Here is a 12,646-nt window from a genome sequence, read left to right on the forward strand (position 1 = left end):
TCCCCAAAATTCCACCATGGATTTCATGTATTGAATTAAGAGAGCAGTTCTTGGCCATCAGTGACAGTACTGAAGGTCATCATCCATACAAACTTTCAAGGTAATGAATTGCTCTTTCAGAGCAATCAAACATTTACTGATATTTCATGATGGTAACACTTTTCAGCTTCAGTGTCTTCATTTTCTTTCCCTTGTCTGTATAACTCTCAACGTAGGAGTTAAGTCATGCAAATAAGACTGATGTAAGATCCACGACAGATTACAAACTGACTTCCTCAACTCCTGTTTCAACATCTTTCTCCATTATTTTATTCTGTAACAGAAGCCAGAAAGCAAAAACCCAAGATGAAGCCTCTCTTTGAAGTTGAGTATATGAGTTCACAGTAGTTTTGGTTAATGAGATGACAAAAAATGCTGGGGATGGCTTTCCCTGAAAAGAGAAAGAGGGAGAGGGTAGGGGAGTTGGGATAGAGAGGGGAGAGGAAGGAGAGACAGGAAGAGGAAGAAAGAAGGAGAGAGAGAGGGAAGCAAATATGAAAAAAAGTAAATAAAGGAAAAGTACCTCACTAGAAAAAAATCATACTGTATTTTATGATTTCAATATCAAAAGATGTAACAGTCACACTGCAATCCTTTCAAGTTTTTTAAAGAAGATACAACTTTTAATATTTTATTATTATTATAATTTTATATATTTTACATCATTTTTCATTTTTGCACAATGTGTGCATTTTCATCTTGGTTATAGTCTCCATGCAATTCCCAACCCCCTTATCTTGACCCTAAACTCTCCTCCCTTCCACCCTCACCCCACATAGTAGTGTGTCTCTGGTTTATAGTTGCTTGTTGATTTTGATTTTTACTTTATTATAATTAGTCTTTTTCCTGGTCCCTTACTTATGTTTTCGAAATTCCTGCTATGAGTGAGACCATCTGGTATTTTTCTTTTTCTTTCTGTCTTATTTCGCTGAGCATGATAAATAGTGGTACAGGAAATTCAAAGGAATTTGTTTAGAGAGCATATACTGGATACAGAAGGTCTCCCAAAAACCATCTTGTCAGGTAAAACAAAATACACCCATTATTTTTTCAGTCACTACTTGTAAATTTTTCTCAGAATTTACTCAGAACTTAACCAACATAGTTCTTGGGACAACAGGAAAATGTCACCATAACTTTTATATTTGCTTTTTTATTTAAATAATAAGTAATCATGTTTATGGCATGGGCACACTACATAAAGAATTATGAAAATTTAAAATTTCCACCAAGTTTAAATAAAATATTAGAATAAACCTTCACAATTAAAAAATAATTTTTACTGAGAATTGTGAATATCATTCACTATTGATGGATATGAGTTAATAATTGTAATTAGAATTATTCTCATATTCTCAATTGAAAGTTCAATGATTACTCATATTTCTGTAGTTGTTTTCCCCTTATTTCCCTGTAGTTGTTTTTACTCAATGCTAACATCAGTAGTTTTTCCTCTTAAAACATCTCATTAACACCTGAGGATACAAAACTGATGTTATAAATATATTTCCTTACCCTCAATTTGCTCTCACAGTAATTTGCCTGCCTATCCCCGGTATTTGCCTGTCTATCCCTGGCATTTCTGGAAATAAGCACGGTCCTACTCTGTGATGCTCAGGAGGAAGCCAGGTCATGTTGTTCTGCGTCACTATCCTTAAGATGGACTTTCGTGTGGCTCCTGGTCTGGGCGAGCACCATTCAGAACAGCGCCTGTGCAGTAGCAGGAGGCTTGGACAGGTCCTCGCAAGGATAGCAGTACTGCCACAGGAGAGGCGGCCTCTGGCACTTAGGCTTGAGGAAATACTGTTCACACTAAGAATCTCAGATGATATTTGCCAGCTACTTCATCCCATGATATCCAAAGACTGTAGAGTGATGTAATCTTGACACAGACCATGGTAAAAATATTTAGACCAGAAAATAAGCATATATATTTCTTTTTGAGGGAGTGTCATTGTTAAATATCTGCCATGATACAATGGATTCAGAGCTCTCTCTCCTCCCACCTCTCTCTCTCTCTCTCTCTCTCTCTCTCTCTCTCTCTCTCTCTCACACACACACACACACACACACACGTTACAATGGCTAAAAGTCAAATGTCAAATTCTTTTAACTTTTCCCACTATCTTTTTGTATTAATAATCCTTATTCTCTTGGGCCTCCCAGGTGGCGCAGCGGTAGAGCGCTGGGTTGCGAAGCTGCCCGCGGCCTCTGTGGCGCCGGTTCAATCCCCGGCTGCTCCCAGGCCACTGGAGGAGGGTCCCACATGGCGCGCAGACCTCTCCTGCCGCCCGCTGCTCCCCTCAGCAGTGTACTTCAGTCCTTCTGCCTGCTCTGCTCCCTGCTCTGGCTCTGGTGAATTCTCTCACCCTCCCGCGCTTCTGACTGTACCCAGTGCATGTATAAACAAAACAAACAAACAAACAAATAAATAAATAAATAAAAACATGCCTCTATTAAAAAAAAAATCTTAAAAAAAAAATAATAATCCTTATTCTCTATAAAACATTCCCTGATATCCCTGACCTCACCAGAGGGTGAAATCATGAAAACACAAGAGCCAAACATTACTTATCTCTCCAGTAAACAATACAATCACTATTCCATTAGGAATATGGAAAGAGTGGTAGCAATAAGATAATGAATTCTTGAGGTCTTATGATAAAATTGAGGCATTTATGCAAATAGAATTGGACTCCCATTTTTGATGTTCGACTGTTCACAGTTGTCAAGTCCATCTCTTCTATTTCTTTCTCTTTCTGTCCCACCTCAGGGCAGGCGGATAAGAATATCTGGATATGCTCTACTTTGATAATGGCAGAAAGCTGAAACCATACAAGTACACCACGTATGTCAGGGGATCATCACTCAGTCTACCTCCTAGGTATTACAATACCCAAAGACAATCTTCTCACTCAAGTTATTGTCTGACTTACCTAGGAAGTTGCCTTGCTCCTGCCAGAGTCTCATTATACAAATGAGAAATGCATAATATTCTCTGAAAAGTGTGTAATACCATCAGTCATGACATCAAAACTGCATTTTAGATGTGTGTGGGGAGGGTCCATCCTGTCTCAATGAGGTGATCAAAAAACCTACAGAGGTCATTTAGCTGAATGACTGTTTTGGTCCAAAAATCAGAAACAGTAGATACCAGAAAATCCCCAGAGAAATACTGACTATACTGGAATTTATTTATTATACTCAGAATTTAACAATCCATGGGAGAAGGATTTGTCTAGTCCGTGGTTTAGTGTCGGTGTATACCTTTCTTTCAATAATGATGTCATTGTTTTAACCTATAACCGAATCCAGTAATTGAAAAAAGATATAATACAAATAACTGGTCCACCATTCACAGCATTGCGAAGCTACAGGTATTCATCAGTCTTCCATTATCTTAAAAAGTGTCTTATCTACAATACACACAAAAATATAAAACTGGGGGCCTCCCTTGTGATGCAAGGGGTTAAGTTACAGCTCTATGAAGCTATCCACAGCCACTGCAGCACGAGTTCGCTCCCTGGCCTGGGAGCTAACCCGCATGGCACAGCAGATCTCTTCTGTCTTGCCCACTGCTCCCCTCAGCAGTATATTTCAGTAGATCCACCTGTTCTTCTCCCCACCCTGTCTATGGTGAATCCTCTCACCCCCAACCTCTGGCCTGTACCCCAGTTCTTTTATGCATAAATAAATAAATCTTTAAAATATATATAAAACCGGGCAGAATAGACTGAGTACAGTATTAGGAACACTGTTGATATTTTAGGCTTATTTAGAATTAGGAAGGACTCTTCTTTGACTGAAAATGGATGAGAAGAAAATGACAAGGACTATATCACAAAAGACACCTTTGAACAAGGACATGAGAAATCTTCAGTAATTCCTAAAGTGAGGTTGGCAGAAAATGGAGGAGTTAGGATTAGCATTTTAAAACTTGTATATATTAAACAAAAATACAATGATGAGAATTCAAACCTGAGAGAAAAAGTATAAGCAACAGTATGTATAGATGTCTAAATATAATGTTGGGCAAGGCAGGCAGACATAAAAATCTGTATGCAATGACTCCAGTGCAGAATTTAAAACAGATTTATAGCCTATGGAACCAGGTCACCCTTGGAGGGCAGCAAAGAGATGTAAAGGTTTAGAAAAGGGGCTCTTCTGGTGTGTTCCAAATGTTTTTTGATCTGTGGGCTGATTAAGGAAATATATTTTCTGATATTCAGATTATGAAAATTTAGTGATCTGCACATTATGCTCTATATAATTTTCTAAATAGATATCAAACTGTTATAAATATTACTTTAAAAATAAAAACACACCTATAGGAAAAGAGTTCTAGCCCATGGTTAAGTTTGGTTAAGGATTGGATATTTATAACAAAGGGATACCCATTTGGAAACTAGAATCATGTGATAAATGACAAAAAAACAATTCTAAGTTGTTTTGGTTGCCAAAATAATACACACACAGGTATACAAGATGAGTATTACCAAAACTAATAGATGAGAAATTGATGAGACATCGAAAGGCTGCAGTGGTGAGTAGATGATGGCTTGGTTAGGCACTATAACAGCTGACAAAATGAACCAAACAGTAATTTATGCAGCAATGCATCTGTGTGAGAACAGGGGATGTCCTCACATCAGATACTTTATGTACTAACTTCTCCTGCAACTTAAAAAAGTTCAGGTAAAAGAGAGTGTGAGATAATTTATAGATAATGATATTGAAAATGCTAATATAAGGAATTAAAGGCTTAATGAGTTGAAATGAAGGATTGTGTGGACACGTTTGAAATCTGATTTTCTCTGTATTTTAGAAGACTGAGAAATTGTAACTGCTCTTTGTTTGGAAAAAAAGTTCAATTAAATCAGTGTCTCCGTGCCCTTTGGGGGAAGTCAGCCATTCACTGTATGGTGCTTGGACTCCATTTCAAAGTGACCCAAAGGTGTTATAAAAGTGGTAATTAGGTTTATCAAACTGATTTGTATAGACTTTTGCCTGAAGCTATTGCCATATTTGTTTCAATAAACTCAGTGATAACAGGCTTAAGTCTTACTTATTTTCTAAGGAAAAGTCTCAACCATAATGCAGCCTGGCATGAAAGAGGCAAATTCTTCAGCTCTTCTCCATCCAAAGTACAGAAATGTGCAATTTTAACTGGTAATACATTGACAGGATACTAGTTGAGCTTCAACGTGGCTCAACTATTTCCCGGACAAAAGCACTCAAGACAAAAAAAGAATGTTGCCTCCTTAGGGGAGGGTGTAGTTAGTAAAATCAGGATGAATCTTGATAGTTCAGTGGCCTAAATGACCATTTCCAGGATCCATGATACTAAATATTAGTAATGCAACTTGAGTGCCTATTCTCAGTTCCCTAAAATATTTCAGTCCTATTTTAAGGTCAATATTGTGTATTTCTGTTGTTGAGGATTCTTTGCATCTCTAACTGAGCATTTTGAAAACAGACTGTGATGTTGTCCCATTGGTGGAGATCCCCACCAATCCTACCCAGCCACCTGCCTTCCATTCCTGGCACAGCAAACACGCCCCCTCCTTCCGGCAGTCACTGGCATGTGATCCAGTTTCTATCTAGGCACTGTGGGGCATCATCATCTTGGTCATGTCCCCTATTCTGCTTTTCCGATCTATGGACTAAAAGATGTATAGCAAACTAATTTACAAATGAGAAGAAAAAAAATGTATGGAAGTGGATATTCAGATCAGATTCAGATTCCAAAGCAAGTTAGTTCAAATATAAAGTAGACAAAAAAGAAATGCCAAAAAATCTTAAAATGTACATAAAAGTGAGGCCTTATTAATTTCTGGTGGGAGTATATTAGTGGCTATTTTTTCATTGAGGTGTAATGGACAAATAACATTAGTTTCAGGTGGACAACAATATTTTTATATATTGCTAAAAGCTCTCTACCATATATGATGCCAACATTTGTTATCATGAATAGTTACAGACCTTTTCCTTGCAATGAGATCTCTGAAGTTTCTACTTATATATATATTTTTAAATTTTGTTATTTAAAGTTGCTAGTCTTGGGCCTCCATGGTGGCACAAGGGTCAAAATCTCAGTGCTATCAAGCTATCACCAGCCACTGAGGCATCAGTTCAATCTCTGGCCAGGAAGGTAACCCACGGGGTGCAGCAGACCTCTCCAGTCTCGCCCACTGCTCCCCTCATAAGTATATTTCAGTAGATCCACCTGTTCTGCTTCCCGCTCTGTCTCTTATAAATTCTTTTACCCACCCCCTGCACCTCTGGTTTACACCCCACTTCTTGTATGCATAAATAAATAAATCTGAAAAATAAAGTTGCTAGTCTCTTAGCAACTTTCAAAGATCCAATATTGCATTATTTAATATAATCACCATAACTAAACTTATTTTATAACTGGAAGTTCATTAATTTTACACCCTCACCCCTGCCTCTGGCAAACACCAATTCATTCTTTGTATCTAAGAACTTATTTTTATTCCACATATTATGAGTTCATATGGCATTTGTCTTTGTCTGACTTATTTGACATAATGCCTTCAAGGTCTATCCATGTTGTCTAACTGGCAAGATAACATTCATTTAAAATAACTGAATAATATCCAATTTTTGTGTTTATGTAATGTGTGTATATATATATATAACATATATGAGAAACACACACATAGATACACATATCACATTATTTTATGCATTCATACACCAATAGTCACTGAGGTTGTTTACATTCATTGGCTATTATAAACAATGCCGCAATGAACATGGGATGGACATGTTTTTGAGTTACAGTTTTAGCTTATTTAGTAAAAAAAGTCTAAGCGTCACAAAGCAGGTATATAAGTCATTGACAAACAATATTGAAAGGGTGCAGGAAAGGTCACTGAACAATGACTTTAGATTATTTTTACACTGAGTTTTCTTCCTGAAGAGTCATAAAAATCTTTTTAACAATTCAGCTTATTTCTTAAAGCTCTATACAATAAATAAACAAAAAATTAGGACATGGAATTTTTTGCAAGAATATAACAGTTCAAATTGCTTTCTGCTTTCAACAAACAACTATGAACCAGAGACACACTATGGGGGGTGGGGGGGGAAAGGAGGAATTGGGGTCAAAATAAGGGGGTTGCAATTGTATGGGGAATATAAAAATAAAATAAAAAAAAAACAAATTGCTTTCTGCTTATATCTTGAACATAAGCTCTTTTCATAACTAGAGTATATGAATATCAAATATTAATTTATTTATTCACCAAAACATCTGACAGCTTTTAGACTAAATGCTAAGATTATTAATATCAGTATAACTTTTTTTTTTTTTTTGTGGGACCCTCGCTGGTGGCCGGGGATTGAACTGGCACTGCAGAGGCTGCGGGCAGCCTAGCAACCCAGCACTCAACCACTGTGCCATCAGGGGAGGCCCTATAGGTATAACTTTTATAACAGTCACACAGATTAATTCTAAGAATATCTCACTTTGTCAAAATAAGGGGGTTGTAATTATATGGGGAATATAAAAACAAAATTAAAAAAATCTCACTTTGTTAACAAATTGCATTCTTTGTTCTTATAACACAATCTGATGTTATTGCTCAATGCAAAACATTTTAAGTGATGTTTTAAGACCCTTGCCTCTTCCACATTTCTGCATCACCAACTCTTAGAACATACTCTCAGATATTGGAGCTATGGCCCACTTAATGGTTCTTTAAATTTAAATTTACTTAAAAGTTTACTTCCTGCAATGCACTAGCTTTACGTCAGGTCCTCCATAGCTGCATGGGGATTATTCCTCAATGGGCAAGTGTACAACTATCTCTCCTTCAGTTTTTCATTCCTAGAAATTGCAAGAAAAATAAGATGGTGAAAATGGATGATCACTCAGGAAATTGTAGAACTCAGGCCTGAAATGTTAACAGTTAGGTGTGAGCCACACATAAAAGAAGATGAATTAGAGTTCTGTATTTTGCGTGTGAGTGTGTTTTATGATAGTGAGGAAAATTAAGACAGTTCAGTGGACAAATAGTATTGCCTCTGTCACAATCATTCCAGAATCACTAAACATTTATTCCACCTTTCTTCAAAGGATAAAATTTACTCATAGACCAGCTCCCAAAGGGAGACATCACAAGAGCTATACAGTCTCTGAGTAAAGCCCAATTAAAGTCCAGTTTAAAGTACACACCTGTTACTTGAACAGTGTCATTAGGAACGTACACAAAAAATTAGAGTGGCTAAAAAAAATCTTAATTTTAAGGTGTTTTTAAATCTATAACTATTATTCAATACCAAGGCTATATATACTATAACAGGAGAGATTACAGAGTAACTTAAAAGGAAATTGATGTTTGTTCTTTTTTTTTTTTTTAAGATTTATTTGTTTATTTATTTATATAAGAACCGGGATACAGGCCACATTTGTGGGAGGGTGAGAGGATTCACCAGAGACAGAGAGGGGAACAGAACAGGCAGACTGACGAAATATACTGCTGAGGGGACCAGCCAGGGAGACAGGAGAAGTCTGCCGCACCATGTGGGACCCTAACCGGCCGGCCGAGATCAAACCAGAGCTGCAGAGGCTGCGGACAGCTTCACAGTGCGGCACTCAACCACCTGCGCCACCAGGGGAGGCCCGATGCTTGTTCTTGATTAAAAATATTAATGAATATTTCTATATAAACATAAACCAAGGCTGACTATTATTTAAAGGGGAAAGGAAGGCCAAATTTATTAATGTGCTCCTTTTCTTCCCATATACTTGTATGCTAGGCTTACAAAAACATTGTTTAAAGATAATACATAAACATAGGGCCTCCCCGGTGGCGCAGCGGTTGAGCGCTGGGTTGCGAAGCTGCCCGAGGCCTCTGCGGCGCCGGTTCGATCCCCGGCTGCTCCCCGGCTACCGGAGGAGGGTCCCACATGGCGCGCAGACCTCTCCTGCCGCCCGCTGCTCCCCTCAGCAGTGTACTTCGGTCCTTCTGCCTGCTCTGCTCCCCGCTCTGGCTCTGGTGAATTCTCTCACCCTCCTGTGCTTCTGACTGTACCCAGTGCATGTATAAACAAAAAACAAACAAACAAACAAATAAATAAAAGCATGCCTCTATAAAAAAAAATAAAAATAAAGATAATACATAAACATAAAGGGAGTGGACCTCCCTGATGGCTCAGGGGTTAAAGACAGTGCTATCAAGCTATCAACAGCCACTTCAGCAGGAGTTTGATCCCTAGCCAGGTAGCTAACCCACATGGTGCAGCAGACCTCTCCTGTCTCACCTACTGCTCCCCTCAGCAGTGTATTTCAATAGATCTGCCTGTTCTGCTCCCCACTCTCTGGTGAATTCTTTCACGCCCCGCACCTCTGGCTTATGCCCTAGTTCTTATATACATAAATAAATAAATCCTTAAAAAATAAAATAAACATAAGGAGAACCTGAGGTGTCTTTTTGCTTAACCAAATTAACTGTTATTTAGTGATAATTTCATCAATCTGTCAGTACTGATGCCTACATTTGTTTCAACTTTTAAAGCCAAAAAATTCAAATTATTTATTAGCATATAATGCCTTTTCCTTGTTAGAATAAATGCATTCTATGATTATGAATGGAAGAAAACAGCACGCCCATAGAAAAATTTAAACTTTTAGAACAGTGATTTTAGGATTAATACAAAAGGTGGAATAAAAACATACATGGAATTGGAATCCTGACAGGAAGGAATACCAAAGGGGAAAAAAACCCACAAAGCCAGGCAACAATGAAAACTGCAAAGATGCCTTCTCTAGATCATAACCCACAGCTGCTCTTGCACATCCTGGAAAATGAACTGTCTTGATTATGGACTTGGCACAAGGAATAATGTTTGTGAGTCACAATTAAGTTATCTTACATGAGCTGATTTCCTCAGCTTCATGACCACTAACACAACATTAAACAGAATACTGTACATTCAATATGTATTTTAAATTTAGAACTGATTAACATTAAATACGAAATACTACTACTATGTTTACTTGATATGGAAATATTCTTCAGGAAATAGGAAAATAAATGAAAAGACAAAGTATGCATTTTAAGGGTATATTTAAATAATTACTAATTTGGTTTTATTTATTCATACTACTTGGTTTTATTTATTCATATTTATGAGAATAAATGCTTTGCATATTACAATGTAAAATGATCATTTGGGAAAAATAATTTTTATGCAAATGTATTTCCTTATTTCTGGCATTATTTTTTTAAATCTTGATGAAAACAATAATTCTTCATTTAAACTATATTTTTTCTACTGGGACAAATTGGAAAATAAAATATATTTGTAAATGGAATTGCTATTTTAAAAAATATTCTTGTCAACTATCAAGACTCAAACTTCCAAAAATAATTTAAACAAATATACCTGTGTATATTCTTTTGGGGAAATATCAACAAAATCATAAGAATATGGGTTCTCATTTAAATAATTATATCTGTTTAAATTTGAAAATACAAGGACCAGAAAATACACTGAACTATATAGTTCTACATTATACTATTTTTTCTTTAAGATTTATTTATTTATACAAGCACTGGGTACAGTCAGAAGCGTGGGAGGGTGAGAGAATTCACCAGAGCCAGAGCAGGGAGCAGAGCAGGCAGAAGGACCGAAGTACACGGCTGAGGGGAGCAGCGGGTGGCAGGAGAGGTCTGTGCGCCATGTGGGACCCTCGCCCGGTGGCCAGGTGGCTGGGGATCCAACCAGTGCTGTAGAGGCTGCAGGCAGCTTCACAACCCAGTGCTCAACTGCTGCGCCACCAGGGAGGCCCTATAGTTCTACATTAATAGAACACTCACAAGCTTGTACCTCTTAAGAAATAATATGGTCTCAAATATAACATGTAATTTAGTACATTACTCTTTTAGATTAAAAAAGGGAGGAAATACCAGTATCAATTTTATACAAAACATGTATTTCTTACTCAAGATATGATTTGGAATGATGAATGTTAGCACATGTTGCTATGTAGTGCTCTATATTTATTGATTATATTTGTTCAGTAATTGGCATATGAAGCATGCATGCTATGTGGTGTGATTTCTAGTTCCTTTTTTCTGTGCTGTCTTGGTTAATATACTGACTCAGGTAACTGATGTTAGCATAAATTTCAGTCTGTGCATATCTATTTTGGCAGCTATTCATGCCCATTTTTCTGGTAGAATGCAAATGAAACAAAAATTAGAAGCCTTTAATTGAAAAATAATTTTTAATATCACATTATCTATTATGAAATTATTTGCACTGAAATATAAAGTACTGAATGAAGACTGTGATATGAAATGCACAGTAAAATATATGAAAACATACTAAACTTTCCCAGATTGTTTCTTCTGGAGACACTAGGAGATTGGGTGGGAATAAAGACAGGCTTCTACATTTTTCTCTAAATAATTTTAGTGGACGTTTGCTGTCTTAGATGGGATGTTATTTAAATACCCAGTTTATAGGTGAACATCAAGTAAAAGGGGAAGTAGGGTTTCACCACAGCTACATAATTCTAACAAAGGCTGGTATCACTTACATAATTCTCTTAACTATTGCCAAGGAGATGTTTCTGATCAAGATGTTATGTCCCACTGAGTGACAGAAAACAGTCAGGGACAATCAAATGTTTATCATATAATGTCAATTGTCTTCTAATACATAGTCTCTCCATTTTTATTTCAGTAATGGAAACTGCCAACTCAAGTTTTAGTGGTACCCATGTTCAGTCAGCAAATTTGAAAGTCAACAGAATCTTGTGACTAAATTTTCTCAAATAAAGTGTGAACAGAAGTGTATAAGCAACTCCTGTGTAATATCTCCAAAATGATGTTACTCACCTCTTACTGTCTTTTTCTGCCAAGCCTACATTGGAAACCAGGTGTGATGGTAGCAAAAGCTCTTGAAAAGATGGGCAAAATCCATACCCCACAAGAACTGTAAAGCAAAAAGCTAAAGAAACCCTATCAAGTCTCCAAAATCATTAAGCAGAGCTCCCAGCCTTGTCACAAGTACACTCTTCCAAACTTAGTACAAATCTACTCCTCTCAGTCTCATTTTCATGCCTCTATGTTTTCTACCTCCTTCCAGGTAGTGGATTCCAGCACTGAAGAAAAATGTAGCAATTATGGCTAACAGAAGAGGTAATATGCTGAAAGAACAAAATCAGAATTGCCCTCTGGAGCAAGGCAGAGGAGAGAAAACTTGTAATTTATAGGAAGATAAATGTTTAGTGGCACCATTATTACAGTTCAAAAGCTAACTGCAAATTTTCAAAGAAAGGCAGTAGACATGACCTCGCTGTTTACTTATAATATGAGGGACTAGAGTTAGTACAACAAAAATACATCATTAAGAAGGAAACAAATTTTTAAATTCACATTTCTTCAGTGATGACTGTATATACTTGAAGTTGTAATAGAAAGATTCATTATAGATGGAACTTCAACTAGCATTCTTTTTTATGAGACACTTTGACAATCTTAAGTAAATCATATTGCTGGTTATATAAAAATCCTAGAATGGTTATAATTCTCTGATCTTCATAACTATACAGTAATTGATAATTTTC

General features: G+C 36.8%; 1 long non-coding RNA gene across 1 annotated transcript in view; it reads left to right on the plus strand.

Annotated features, from left to right (window-relative positions):
• LOC129145032 (uncharacterized) overlaps nt 1-11,868 on the plus strand; it is a 73,897-nt gene extending 62,029 nt beyond the window's left edge. Inside the window, exon 3 of the long non-coding RNA XR_008550021.1 lies at nt 11,761-11,868. This is a non-coding gene — a long non-coding RNA (uncharacterized LOC129145032). The remainder of the gene's footprint in view (nt 1-11,760) is intronic.
• The last annotated feature ends 778 nt before the right edge of the window (nt 11,869-12,646 follow it).

The sequence above is a fragment of the Talpa occidentalis genome, unplaced genomic scaffold (assembly GCF_014898055.3).
Source record: "Talpa occidentalis isolate TD23 unplaced genomic scaffold, MPIMG_talOcc4v2.1 talOcc4.8, whole genome shotgun sequence".
NCBI classification, from domain to species: Eukaryota; Metazoa; Chordata; class Mammalia; order Eulipotyphla; family Talpidae; genus Talpa; species Talpa occidentalis.